The 14152-nt window shown below is 45.9% G+C and overlaps 1 long non-coding RNA gene across 2 annotated transcripts in view; it reads left to right on the top strand.

The window, feature by feature from the left end:
• Window positions 1–448: 448 nt before the first annotated feature.
• Window positions 449–14152, top strand: part of LOC140905188 (uncharacterized) — a 93145-nt gene continuing 79441 nt past the window's right edge. For both annotated transcript variants that reach the window (XR_012156785.1, XR_012156784.1), the window contains exons 1-2: window positions 449–550; window positions 2936–3101. This is a non-coding gene — a long non-coding RNA (uncharacterized lncRNA). The remainder of the gene's footprint in view (window positions 551–2935; window positions 3102–14152) is intronic.

Here is a 14152-nt window from a genome sequence, read left to right as displayed (position 1 = left end):
CCAGTGATAGTTGGAGGATTTTGCTCTCTCTACGATTTAGGAGGGGTGACGGTCAGTACTAAGCATTACCGCCTCTCCAGGGAGGGCTGGGGGGCATGGATTTTATACCATGGCTCGTCTCCCCCCTGTGGGAAGTTGCTGGGGGGGATTTCGCTACCTTTCCCCCATGCAGGGATGTAGGCAAATGTTCCACGGTATTTCACACGCTCCCCACCTTTACCGAGGGGCCTTGGAAGGGAGGGGCGGGAGATTTGCGGGGGTCCCCCCCCGTCCCCGTGAGTTGCGGGGTTGGTACCTTTGGAAAGGGGGGCGCATTCTGTTGTTAGTGAAACGTGCGCTTCTCCCGGGAGGGGTCCCTCCCTCGTACTGCCCCAGCCGCAGCCCGCTGCCCGCCCTGAAGCCCTCCAATTGCTTCCTGCCGGCGGCCGTGCGCGTAGGCCGGAGCTGGAGGGGGTGGGTGCGCGCATGTTGCGGAGCGGGCGGCCCGGTGCGGTGTTCGTGTGCAGCCTGATGGAGCCCCCTGCTGTGGCCTCTCTAGGGAGGGGCGCAGGTGCGTGTGCGGAGGGTCTGTGGGGTGGAGAGCCGGGGGTGGGTGTGTGTGTGTAATGCGCTGGCCGGGCTCGCTGCGTGCGTCCGATCTGTGCGGCCACTGCCCGGGCTGTGTTGCCTCCCCCCCCCCGCTTCCCTTGTCACGGTTGCAATGGGGACTCCCCCCGGCGGGCGCCACGCCCAGCGGCCCGGAACTCAGCGCACACCTGGCCCCACGCGGGCCGGGACTGAGGGGGGGGGGCCCGATCTCTGCCCCCAGGGGCACGGGGCGCACGGATTTAAAAGGGGCAACCGCTAAATTCAGGGGCGCTGCTCTTCCGTGGCCGCCCGCGCCCCACCGTGGCTGAGGGGCTCTCCCCGGCGGGACGGCGCGAGCAGCTCGGGCAGTCGGCGCCTCGAGACCCGGCGCCAGGCTCCGGGCCTCAGCCCGGCGGCGCGAGCCGACCGCTCGCTTCCAACCTGCCCGCGCAGAGGCGCCGAAAGTTCTAGAGCAGGCAGAGGCGGGGGTTGAAGAGGAGGAAGAGGGCGGGGCCTTTCTGTCAGAGCGCGGGGCAAAGATTCTAAAAATTTTCCATAGCTGCAGTAACTGAGATAAGAGACGTTCGCTGGCTCCGCCTCCCCGGCTGTGTGACGCGCGTTAGTCAGTTCCCCTTTCCCCCGCTACGGGGGGAGCCGCCAATCAGCGCCAGGGCCCGGCAGGCAGGAGCCTGCGCGAGCAGCCGTCCCCGGCGGCCCCTCACGCGCTGTTCACGTGCCCGCGCTGCCAGGGCCGGCCCCCCGCCCGTGCTGCCTTGTCCCTTCCCTCTGTTCGGGTCTGAACCAGGGCAAGGGGTGCACGGGCTGCGGGTACAGACCCGCACACGGTGCCGCTGGCTGGGGGATAGCCTGGTGACCCAGTGCTGGGGCCAGGGGTGCGCAGCAGGTTTGCCAGCAGCCTCCCGGAGCTGCCCTGTTTGTATGTTGGCAAGGAACGGAAGGAAGGCACCAAATGGTGGCTGGGGAGAGATCAGGGGGCGATCTGCTGACACTCTTCTTACAAGGTTTGGTGCTAGCCATGGGCACTGGCCCAGCTCGGCCACCACAGCCCTTTAAAACCACATGTGAGTTCGGTTGTCAAATGTGGCCCTCAGGCAAATGAGGCTGGGAAGTTTGGCGCCTTGGAAAGAGATGCTCAGTGCCCAGCAAAGGGCTGATCAAGGCAAATGTGCCACAGGCAGGGTGGCCACTAACACATCCCCAGAATACGGGACCTGGACATTTCAGGGCTTCCAGGAACGATCTGACCCTGCCGGTGTGTCCTCGCATCTGTGACTTTTCCCATCAGCATGACTCTGCCGCTCGTGATGTAACTGTGCCACTGCTGACATGATCTGACCCCTGCTGGTGTGACCCCTGCCTCTGCCAGCATGATGGCACAGGGGAAGTCATGCTGGTGAGGCGTGGAGTGATGTGCTCTTCAAAATGCTGTCTGCTGTGCATGATACCAGTCAAAACCATGTCCCATTTTGTCTCTGTACTGGACAGAGGGCAAACGATAGAAAAACAGCACTGTCCAGCTGAATGGCCTGCATACCCACAAGTGTTCACATGGGTTACCTGTCTGCATCCGAAAGTGGGATTTGTTCTTTAGGTATTCAATATAAAATAAAACCTGTGATTTGATGTATTTTAAAGTTATGTGAAGGGTGCTTGTAGCATGTGAGTAAGCAGCCTTAATGCTTGTATAAATCCTGATAAATAAATATATCTGTGACAAGGGGAACTGCCAACTGTTGTGCTGAGACTACTTCTAACCCTTTTTCCCTGCCAGCTTGGGACTCCAGAACCTTGCCAGTTTGAGTCAGATACGCTAGCCTATAACAAACACGGACCCAGGTCTGAACCACGTCCCTCAACAGCTGCAGGCTTAACTGAAAACAGCTTAAGAAGTGTTCCTGTCTTTAACACTCAGATGCCCAGCTCCCAATGGGGTTCAAACCCCAAATAAATCCTTTTTACCCTGTATTAAAGCTTATACAGGGTAAACTCATAAATTGTTCACCCTCTATAACACTGATAGATATGCACAGCTGTTTGCCCCCCCTTCCCCGCCCCTCACCCCCAAGCATTAATACATACTCTGGGTTAATTAATAAGTAAAAAATGATTTTATTAAATACAAAAAGTAGGATTTAAGTGGTTCCAATTAATAACGGACAGAACAAAGTAAATTACCAAACAAAATAAAATAAAACATGCAAGTCTAAACCTAATACAGTAATAAAGTGATTACAGATGAAATCTCACCGTCAGAGATGTTCTAGTAAGCTTCTTTTATAGACTAGTCTCCTTCTAGTCTGGGTCCAGTGATCACTCACACCCAAGTGGTTACTGTCCTTTGTTCCAGTTTCTTTCAGGTATCCTTTGGGGCTGGAGAAGGTATCTCTTGAGCCAGCTGAAGACAAAATGGAGGGGTCTTCCAGGGGTTTAAATAGACTGTCTCTTGTGGGTGGACACCCCTCCCTCCCCCTGTGTAGAATCCAGCTACAAAATGGAATTTTGGAGCCATATGGGTAAGTCACATGTCCATGCATGACTCAGAACTTACAGGTAGCAGCCATTGTTCACATGCTACCTTGAACGTCCTCAGGTAGACTTCTTATGTGGATTGGAGTTTTCCAAGATCTGTTGTCTGTTAAGTGTTTCTTGATTGGGCACTTAACTTGCAAATTCATTTTTAAAGAAGCTGACTAAATGCCTTACTAAGGCTACTTAAACTCAAACAAGTACACAGCTAATATTCATAACTTTGAGTACAAAAATTATACATGCATACAAATAGGATGAATATATTCAGTAGATCATAACTTTTGCAGAGATATGTTACATGGCCTATCTAGCATAAAACATATTCCAGTTATGTCATATTTACTTTCATAAGCATATTTCCATACAGCATTATGGGGTGCAATGTCACAACATCATAAAAACTACTTTGCAAAATCAGCAACCACCTGAAGAATTTGGCAAGTGCAGAACCCTTCCTGTAATGTACTAGAAAAAAACCCTTGTTTTAAAAATATATGTGATTTAGAAGGGTCTGGATTCATACTGATTCTTCTTGATATATTTAAAAAACAAAACAAAACATTTTTAATACAATTGTCTATTGCACATATTCAGCACAGTGACTTATTTTATAGCTTTGTAACTAAACATTGTAAGTTATATGCATAGTAACATTGTAAAAGTTACTTCTATCCACTTGGTTTTAAAATGTAACTTCATACATTTCCCAAAGGGCCTATAAAAGAAATATATTGTGTCAAAGCAGTTTGTATAAGCAGCTCCATATATTAACTGTATCAGTGCATAAGAGTAATATGAAAATCCTTTAAACACATAATGCAGATCAGGTGAAATCCTACATGCTGCTGAGGGGCTGTGGAAGGCTATAGAATAGAATCAGAAATGTCAGCCCTGAAAGGACCTTGAGAGTTCCAGTCTATGCAGAAAGAAAAGGAGTACTTGTGGCACCTTAGAGGCTAACCAATTTATTTGAGCATGAGCTTTCGTGAGCTACAGCTCACTTCATCGGATGCATACTGTGGAAACTGCAGCAGACTTTATATACACACAGAGATCATAAAACAATACCTCCTCCCACCCCACTGTCCTGCTGGTAATAGCTTATCTAAAGTGATCATCAAGTTGGGCCATTTCCAGCACAAATCCAGGTTTTCTCACCCTCCACCCCCCCACACACAAACTCACTCTCCTGCTGGTAATAGCCCATCCAAAGTGACAACTCTCTACACAATGTGCATGATAATCAAGGTGGGCCATTTCCTGCACAAATCCAGGTTCTCTCACCCCCTCACCCCCCTCCAAAAAACACACACACAAACTCACTCTCCTGCTGGTAATAGCTCATCCAAAGTGACCATTCTCCCTACAATGTGCATGATAATCAAGGTGGGCCATTTCCAGCACAAATCCAGGTTTTCTCACCCCCCCACCCCCATACACACACAAACTCACTCTCCTGCTGGTAATAGCTCTTGGGAGACAGGCCAGTCCTTGCCTACAGACAGCCCCGCAACCTGAAGCAAATACTCACCAACAACCACATACCACACATCAGAACCACTAACCCAGGAACTTATCCTTGCCACAAAGCCCGTTGCCAACTGTGCCCACATATCTATTCAGGGGACACCATCACAGGGCCTAATAACATCAGCCACACTATCAGAGGCTCGTTCACCTGCACATCCACCAATGTGATATATGCCATCATGTGCCAGCAATGCCCCTCTGCCATTTACATTGGTCAAACTGGACAGTCTCTACGTAAAAGAATAAATGGACACAAATCAGATGTCAAGAATTATAACATTCATAAACCAGTCGGAGAACACTTCAATCTCTCTGGTCATGCAATCACAGACATGAAGGTCGCTATCTTAAAACAAAAAACCTTCAAATTCAGACTCCAGCGAGAAACTGCTGAATTGGAATTCATTTGCAAATTGGATACTATTAATTTAGGCTTAAATAGAGACTGGGAGTGGCTAAGTCATTATGCAAGGTAGCCTATTTCCCCTTTTTTTTTCCTACCCCCCCCCCGACGTTCTGGTTAAACTTGGATTTAAACTTGGACAGTGGTCAGTTTGGATGAGCTATTGCCAGCAGGAGAGTGAGTTTGTGTGTGTGTGTGTGTCCCTGGAAAAAAAAAAGGGGGGGGGGAAAGGGGTGGGGTGGGGTGAGAAAGCCTGGATTTGTGCTGGACATGGCCCACTTTGATTACCATGCACATTGTAGGGAGAGTGGTCACTTTGGATGAGCTATTACCAGCAGGATAGTGAGTTTGTGTGTGTGTTTTTTGGAGGGGGGTGAGGGGGTGAGAGAACCTGGATTTGTGCAGGAAATGGCCCACCGTGATTATCATGCACATTGTGTAGAGAGTTGTCACTTTGGATGGGCTATTACCAGCAGGAGAGTGAGTTTGTGTGTGGGGGGGTGGAGGGTGAGAAAACCTGGATTTGTGCTGGAAATGGCCCAATTTGATGATCACTTTAGATAAGCTATTACCAGCAGGACAGTGGGGTGGGAGGAGGTATTATTTTATGATCTCTGTGTGTATATAAAGTCTGCTGCAGTTTCCACGGTATGCATCCGATGAAGTGAGCTATAGCTCACGAAAGCTCATGCTCAAATAAATTGCTTAGTCTCTAAGGTGCCACAAGTACTGCTTTTCTTTTTGCGAGTACGGACTAACACGGCTGTTACTCTGAAGCCTATGCAGAGTAACAGCAGTGGGCTGGGAGGCAAAGAAGTCATGCAGGAAAACTCTGTAATGCCTTGCATCTAATGGAGCCAAGCTAGTTGTCCAGGCTCCAGTCCATGGTATCACAAAAGAAGGATGAGGTGTGTGTGGGTGAACAAAACATCTGGGTTTATGGGTCTGAAAACTATTTAAACCCACTGGTCCACAAAGATGTATATAGGGCTGAGGTTTCCATACTTTCTTTGCTGGAGTTTCATGCATTATTCTTACCTCACACAGACAGACTGTGGCAGGCTATTATGGGATCTTATCCTGTACTCCTTTCTCAAGTAAAACTCCACTGAAGCCAACAGGAATTGTAGTGCACATATTAAAAGTATCATTCAAAATCTTGTTTAATTCTCAAATATATATTCCTGGATTTATCCTACCCTAGTTATAGCTTTCCAATATTATCACCACAAAATCATTATGTTAAAAAACAACAACTTTTTAAACAAAATTAAATTAAAATTTTAAATATATTAAAATTTAGACTTATACCAAAAGGAGGTAGGAATTCTGACCTTTGCTTTTTAAGCCATACAGTTGTGCCATTGTATTTGAGTTCACTCAGAACAGTGGATTCTGCATTTAATATATACAACAATACCCACCCACAAAAATGAGTCAGCCTTAAAAGGGCACTGCCAAATACCATGAAAAAGATTTTCACTTTATGTTTTTCACTCTATAACATTCTCTTAAGAGGTTTAAAAATAGTATTTCTCTCCATTAATCTTGACCTTTTCCACTCAGCAAATATTGATTTTTCCCCTGTGTTGTATGAAATTAACATCAGTTTTTTGTTTATCTTTTTGCTCTGTGATAATATAGTACAATTTGGGGAATAGTATTTGTTAGCTCAAGCTCCCTCCACTGTCGCAACCCTCTCCCCCTTCTCTCCCCACTGATTTTTATTGTCTAGCTCCTTCAGGGATCAGAGCTATAATTTTTGTTCTTGTAAATTTTGCTGGTGATGGAAAATCAATTTTAAAATAGATATTTAGAATCTCAAAGATGTTTGTCACACAGTTACGTCATTGTTTGTGTATAAACATAATTTATGATGTCAACAAAGCCCTCAGTCCACTTCAGATCTGGAAAAGGTCACTTACATTTTTGTGGGCCCCACAAAAATAGCATAAATGGAAGAGTGGCTCAGAGGGCCAGTACTAGGCCGCACAATGGTGTTATATTCACAAGGGAGAGAAACTGTGGCAATTGGCAAATGCCTCCATACTAGTCCCACGAGGGTCAGTGTGAAGAACAATGATGGGGACAGAGGAGGAGCCATGGGATGTGTATTTACATTAATCCAATGGCCTGAATGCACCATGGCATCTTTGGCCAGGATACTGCACATCAGGCAAAACCTTCATAACTTTTGTCAGTAGAGGGTAGACAGGGTTACCCAGAATCATAGTGGAAACAAAGACTCCATTCATGTTCATATTATTTCGTGGGAACAATGTACCTGTCTGCACACTCTTGAACAATCCTGAATTACTTTACAGGTGTGTCTAACATGTGTATCTTTGAATTTCTCCCAGTGGTCTACCACGGTCTGCATCATGAGGGAGCAATGGGCCAGATCCTCAGATATATTTAGGTACCTAATTCCCATTGAAATTAGTGGGAGTTAGGCATCTAAATACCTCAGAGGACCTGGGCCAACAGCTCTTTCTGTTGATATAAGCATTTGCTCCTTGGTGAGTGGTGGGGATGGAGATATGGGCACATAAGAGTTATCTATGGCTCTGGCACAATTTGGGAAACCTCAGCTGTTCAGAACCTGCAGTTATCTCAAGGATTATTACCCACCTTTAACACATATGCAGGCAGCACAGCAGTTATTGGCTTACAAACAACTATTACTAGAGTGCCTATGGTGGACCCGCCAACTGTAATCTGGCTCCCAACAGACCTTTAACTTTCAGGTAGGGCCAGTTTCCGAAGGACAATGGGCATATACTTCTGGAGTGGTATCGCCTTTCTAAACCTTGTGTTATGATATTCAGAGCTAGGATGAGATCCTCACGCAGTACCAGAAAAGTAGCCTTCCTCATCCTGAAGTTCTCAGTCCATTGCTGTCCATCCCATGTCTCCATAGCACTCTGCCTTTAGGGGCTGGGTCTAGATCTGCCACTAGAAAGGGTGCTCTTCATCCATCATGAGAGATGGCATCCACTAGCTCTACTAAAAATAGAAAGGCCTCTCCTGAAGCTCTGTCTGAAGCTGGTGTGCGTCAGATCATCATCAAATCACAGCACTGTTGGGAGGGGGTGGTGAATTGTGGAAGTCTGAGGTTTGGAACTTTACTTCCATAATTTCTAATGGAAGAGGGGCGGACAGTTTCTTCCAAAATGTCCAATGCAATGAGCAGTTTGCAGCAGTGCTGGGAACCATGGGATGCATGCCCAGAAGTTACTGTGTCCAACACACTTGATGGCAGTGACAATGTAGATTTGTTTGTGTGTGTGTGTGGGGCAGGGGGACAGCAACCTCGCTACACGTTAATGTGTGTTTTAAGTGTAGATGCACTTTTATTAGCTTGCATCAGGATAAATTAATTGACATAGGTTCAACTAATGTAAGTCTGTAGCACAGAGATACTCCAGGTGGGTCAGAGAGGCAGCACATACACTGGAGAAATGACTATATGGCTGCAATGCATTCTTGCTCTCGTCATAGGGTGTATGACTATGTGCATGAGAATTTCACCTCCTTAGCTCACCCACAACTCACAGTCCAGTTACTTGTTAAAAAATAGAGGCATGTATCTTAAAGCTAAATAGGTATCTTCTGTTCTTACAACTGCATCTTCTTGAGCACATTTACTTTGTAAGAAATTATAAGAAATTAAGTTAGGATGCATTTTCACCAGGCTATAACCACCAGTGTTGAGTTAGGTGAAAGTTTGGTCCTAAATACATTCAGAGTATCTCTTTTACCCAGAATTCTCCTGCTTTTGATGGCTTACTTAGATTTTTAATTTTAATTTTACTCTTTCCTATAATTAATTTAACTTTTTCTTTGAGAATTTCTTTGTGAACTCCCCTCTGTTCTCCATATATTGGCGCTTCAAGTGTTTAAACCACTATAACTAAAACATTAATTTTCTATAATTAATTTTAAAACTATGATGGAAAACCTTTAATATAGACGATATTTAAAAGCCTGTTTTTGCCACTCGTATTTGACTACTAATAGGACTATTCAAGTTATATGGTTAAGGGTTGCAAAGTCAGTCCCAAATTTTGTATTCTTTGCAAAAACATGTCACAATAGAAAGGGCATGGATGAATATTTTTAAAAGGTTCCAATTCTGCAAATATTTGTGCATGTGGTTAACTTAATGCATGTGAGTAGTTCTATGTATGAAAAGTTACTGAGATGCCTAAGTGTTTGTAGTATCAGGTCATATATGTATTATAGCCAGTCAACTACTGAATGTAAAACTTCATTTTCATCAATAGTTGATCCATTTTAATATCAGGTCTATTTTTTATTTTTTTAAGAATAGAGGTCGACACTAAGGTCCTATATACAGTGATAGTAGACAGACCTTTTCTTCCTTAATGAATGATTTGGTTTGTTTGTTATTTTCTCCCTTAATTCTTATGTATAAATGAACATACTTTAGCTCTCAGTGAAGACATTTTCCCTGCAATATTTATGGCAACACACTGGGGATTTTGCATGAGCAAGGACTGGTGGACTCCAAACCTGAGCATTGTAAGAATTCTTTGGTGGATAAAACACTTATACATTTTTGTTTTAGTTTAGAAAATTTAAATTTGAAAATGCTTATTTTAATTTAAAACATTATGTAGAAATGCATTTAAACACTTCGTATGTAGTGGGAAATGCCTTCTACCAAGTGAGTTTTCATATTCTTCAGCTGAGCAAAATGGACACAGTTTTCATTGAGTTACAACAGTTCTTGTGGACAAACTCCTGGCGGAAGTTAGGGATGTCTAGCTGTTTCAGTTCGTATTGCCTTCTATATACAATAAATAGTTTTAAATTAGACAAGAGTATGAAGCAAATTTATTTTTTATGGACTATATACTGATTCAGCACAATGGGAAGGATATTGTTCTATTTATTTAAATATTGCAGAATCTCTAGGATCAGCAAGGATCGATTACGTGAACTACCCGTTCTGTTCTTCTCTTTTTATGAGTCATACTTTTACTGAATTTATCTGAAAATGCTGTGTCATGCATAGGTTGCATAACTGCTACTCCACATTCTGACCCAGAATTCATTGACTGCCTCTAGTCCATACTAGGGAGGCAATCTGCACTCCTTATTCAGGTAACCAATGCATGACACAGTGGTTCGAGATATGTTTAGAAAAAGTAATGTACATAGAAGAACAAAAGTGTGTTTGTATGGGCATATAAAGTAACCCAGTCCTATCTACAGTAGAACATTAATTGGCGTTAACAATTGTTCAATATTTAAATAAACATAATATAATCATGTTCCTGTTGTGCTGAATTAGCAGTTTAACCATACAGTTATTCAGTGGGAGTTTTGCTGAATATATATGGAATATTAGATCCCAGAAGACTGCATGTAACTCTTCTTTAGCTGTGGTTTCTAAACAGAGTTGGACATACACACACAAGTAGAGTGCCTAAATCTCAGTCTATATAAGGGGTGCGCAAACTTTTTGGCCCGAGGGCCACATCGGGATTGCGAAACTGTGTAGAGGGCCAGGTAAGGAAGGCTGTGCTTCCCCAAACAGCCTGGGCCCCGCCCCCTATCCACCCCCTCCCACTTCCCGCCTCCTGCCTGCCCCCCTCAGAACTCCCGACGCATCCAACCCCCCAGCTCCTTGTCCCCTGACCACCCCCTCCCAGGACCCCCGCCCCTGGGACCCCAACCCTTATCAAACCCCCCCTGCTCCCTGTCCCCTGACTGCCCCACCTCCTATTCACACCCCCGTCCCCTGACAGGCCCCCCAGGACTCCCACTCGTATCCAACCCCCCACTACTCCCTGTCCCTGACTGCCCCCCAGGACTTCCTGCTCTTTATCCAACCCTCCTGCTCCCCACCCCCTTACCATGCCGCTCAGAGCAGCAGGAGTTTGCAGCCCGCCGCCTGGCTGGAGCCAGCCATGCCGCCACACTGCCCACCTGGAGCGGCGGGCCAGAACGCGGTGTGGCGAGCTGAGGCTGTGTGAGAGGGGGGAAAGCGGGGGAGGGGCCGGGGGCTAGCCTCCCCGGTTGGGAGCTCAAGGGCTGGGCAGGACGGTCCTGCGGGCTGGATGTGGCCCACGGGCCGTAGTTTGCCCACCTCTCGTCTATATGATCCATATGAGCTATAGTTTATGATACCAATCTATAATCTATATTTAGTAGTTTATGAGGCTACAAGATGCTGTGAACATTGCCGTCTTTTTCACAGAATGTGACAGGTTTTATCATGGAACTGTAAACCCGTAAAAAGTATAATATCATAGAATCATAGAATCATAGAATATCAGGGTTGGAAGGGACCCCAGAAGGTCATCTAGTCCAACCCCCTGCTCAAAGCAGGACCAATTCCCAGTTAAATCATCCCAGCCAGGGCTTTGTCAAGCCTGACCTTAAAAACCTCTAAGGAAGGAGATTCTACCACCTCCCGAGGTAACGCATTCCAGTGTTTCACCACCCTCTTAGTGAAAAAGTTTTTCCTAATATCCAATCTAAACCTCCCCCACTGCAACTTGAGACCATTACTCCTCGTTCTGTCATCTGCTACCATTGAGAACAGTCTAGAGCCATCCTCTTTGGAACCCCCTTTCAGGTAGTTGAAAGCAGCTATCAAATCCCCCCTCATTCTTCTCTTCTGCAGGCTAAACAATCCCAGCTCCCTCAGCCTCTCCTCATAACTCATGTGTTCCAGTCCCCTAATCATTTTTGTTGCCCTTCGCTGGACTCTCTCCAATTTATCCACATCCTTCTTGAAGTGTGGGGCCCAAAACTGGACACAGTACTCCAGATGAGGCCTCACCAATGTCGAATAGAGGGGAACGATCACGTCCCTCGATCTGCTCGCTATGCCCCTACTTATACATCCCAAAATGCCATTGGCCTTCTTGGCAACAAGGGCACACTGCTGACTCATATCCAGCTTCTCGTCCACTGTCACCCCTAGGTCCTTTTCCGCAGAACTGCTGCCTAGCCATTCGGTCCCTAGTCTGTAGCTGTGCATTGGGTTCTTCCGTCCTAAGTGCAGGACCCTGCACTTATCCTTATTGAACCTCATCAGATTCCTTTTGGCCCAAACTTCCAATTGGTCTAGGTCCTTCTGTATCCTATCCCTCCCCTCCAGCATATCTACCACTCCTCCCAGTTTAGTATCATCCGCAAATTTGCTGAGAGTGCAATCCACACCATCCTCCAGATCATTTATGAAGATATTGAATAAAACCGGCCCCAGGACCGACCCTTGGGGCACTCCACTTGATACCGGCTGCCAACTAGACATGGAGCCATTGATCACTACCCGTTGAGCCCGACAATTTAGCCAGCTTTCTACCCACCTTATAGTGCATTCATCCAGCCCATACTTCCTTAACTTGCTGACAAGAATACTATGGGAGACCGTGTCAAAAGCTTTGCTAAAGTCAAGAAACAATACATCCACTGCTTTCCCTTCATCCACAGAACCAGTAATCTCATTATAAAAGGCGATTAGATTAGTCAGGCATGACCTTCCCTTGGTGAATCCATGCTGGCTGTTCCTGATCACTTTCCTCTCATGCAAGTGCTTCAGGATTGATTCTTTGAGGACCTGCTCCATGATTTTTCCAGGGACTGAGGTGAGGCTGACTGGCCTGTAGTTCCCAGGATCTTCCTTCTTCCCTTTTTAAAAGATTGGCACTACATTAGCCTTTTTCCAGTCATCCGGGACTCCCCCGGTTCGCCATGAGTTTTCAAAGATAATGGCCAGTGGCTCTGCAATCACAGCCGCCAATTCCTTCAGCACTCTCGGATGCAACTCGTCCGGCCCCATGGACTTGTGCACGTCCAGCTTTTCTAAATAGTCCCTAACCGCCTCTATCTCCACAGAGGGCTGGCCATCTCTTCCGCATTTTGTGATGCCCAGCGCAGCAGTCTGGGAGCTGACCTTGTTAGTGAAAACAGAGGCAAAAAAAGCATTGAGTACATTAGCTTTTTCCACATCCTCTGTCACTAGGTTGCCTCCCTCATTCAGTAAGGGGCCCACACATTCCTTGGCTTTCTTCTTGTTGCCAACATACCTGAAGAAACCCTTCTTGTTACTCTTGACATCTCTGGCTAGCTGCAGCTCCAGGTGCGATTTGGCCCTCCTGATAACATTCCTACATGCCCGAGCAATATTTTTATACTCTTCCCTGGTCATATGTCCAACCTTCCACTTCTTGTAAGCTTCTTTTTTATGTTTAAGATCCGCTAGGATTTCACCATTAAGCCAAGCTGGTCGCCTGCCATATTTACTATTCTTTCGACTCATCGGGATGGTTTGTCCCTGTAACCTCAACAGGGATTCCTTGAAATACAGCCAGCTCTCCTGGACTCCTTTCCCCTTCAAGTTAGTCCCCCAGGGGATCCTGGCCATCCGTTCCCTGAAGGAGTCGAAGTCTGCTTTCCTGAAGTCCAGGGTCCATATCCTGCTGCTTACCTTTCTTCCCTGCGTCAGGATCCTGAACTCAACCAACTCATGGTCACTGCCTCCCAGATTCCCATCCACTTTTATGTAATATGTTACACTTTGTTTAGGTGTCTGTTTTCTTCATGCAGTAGGTATGTGTAACCCTATCACTGAGAATCACATCCAGCTTATAACTGTTAAGGGTTTTACTCTAACTTCATTAGGATGAACAAGCATATTTTCATTTGGGATTTATCTTGCTCCCATTGAAGTCAGTGGGAAGTTTTGTCATTGACTTCAGTGGGAACAGGATTGGGCCATTTGTGTTGTTAATGACTGTCTGGTACACAATTCCTGTGAGATCCTTGTTTGATTTATAATAATTATGTTATGAGCTCTAAGGGCTTTTGATTCCCACACATTTTACCTAGTCAGCATGGGGAGCAAAATGGGCGTGGGGAGCACCTTATTCCCAGTCTTACAAAGACTTACTCATATGTTTAACTTTACACATCTGAGTAGTCCTATAAACTTCAATGGGTCTCCTCTCACTTTCTGAGAGTACTAAAGTTTTTGCAGACTAGTGCATTAGATGGGCCTCCAGATTAGGAAGGTATGGGCTTTTCTTCACCAGCAAATTAGGTCATGTTTTAACGTGACCT

The sequence above is a fragment of the Lepidochelys kempii genome, chromosome 1 (genome assembly GCF_965140265.1).
Source record: "Lepidochelys kempii isolate rLepKem1 chromosome 1, rLepKem1.hap2, whole genome shotgun sequence".
Lineage (NCBI taxonomy): Eukaryota > Metazoa > Chordata > Testudines > Cheloniidae > Lepidochelys > Lepidochelys kempii.
The sequence above is the reverse complement of the archived record's forward strand: the minus strand, read 5'-3'. Positions and strand labels throughout refer to the sequence as shown.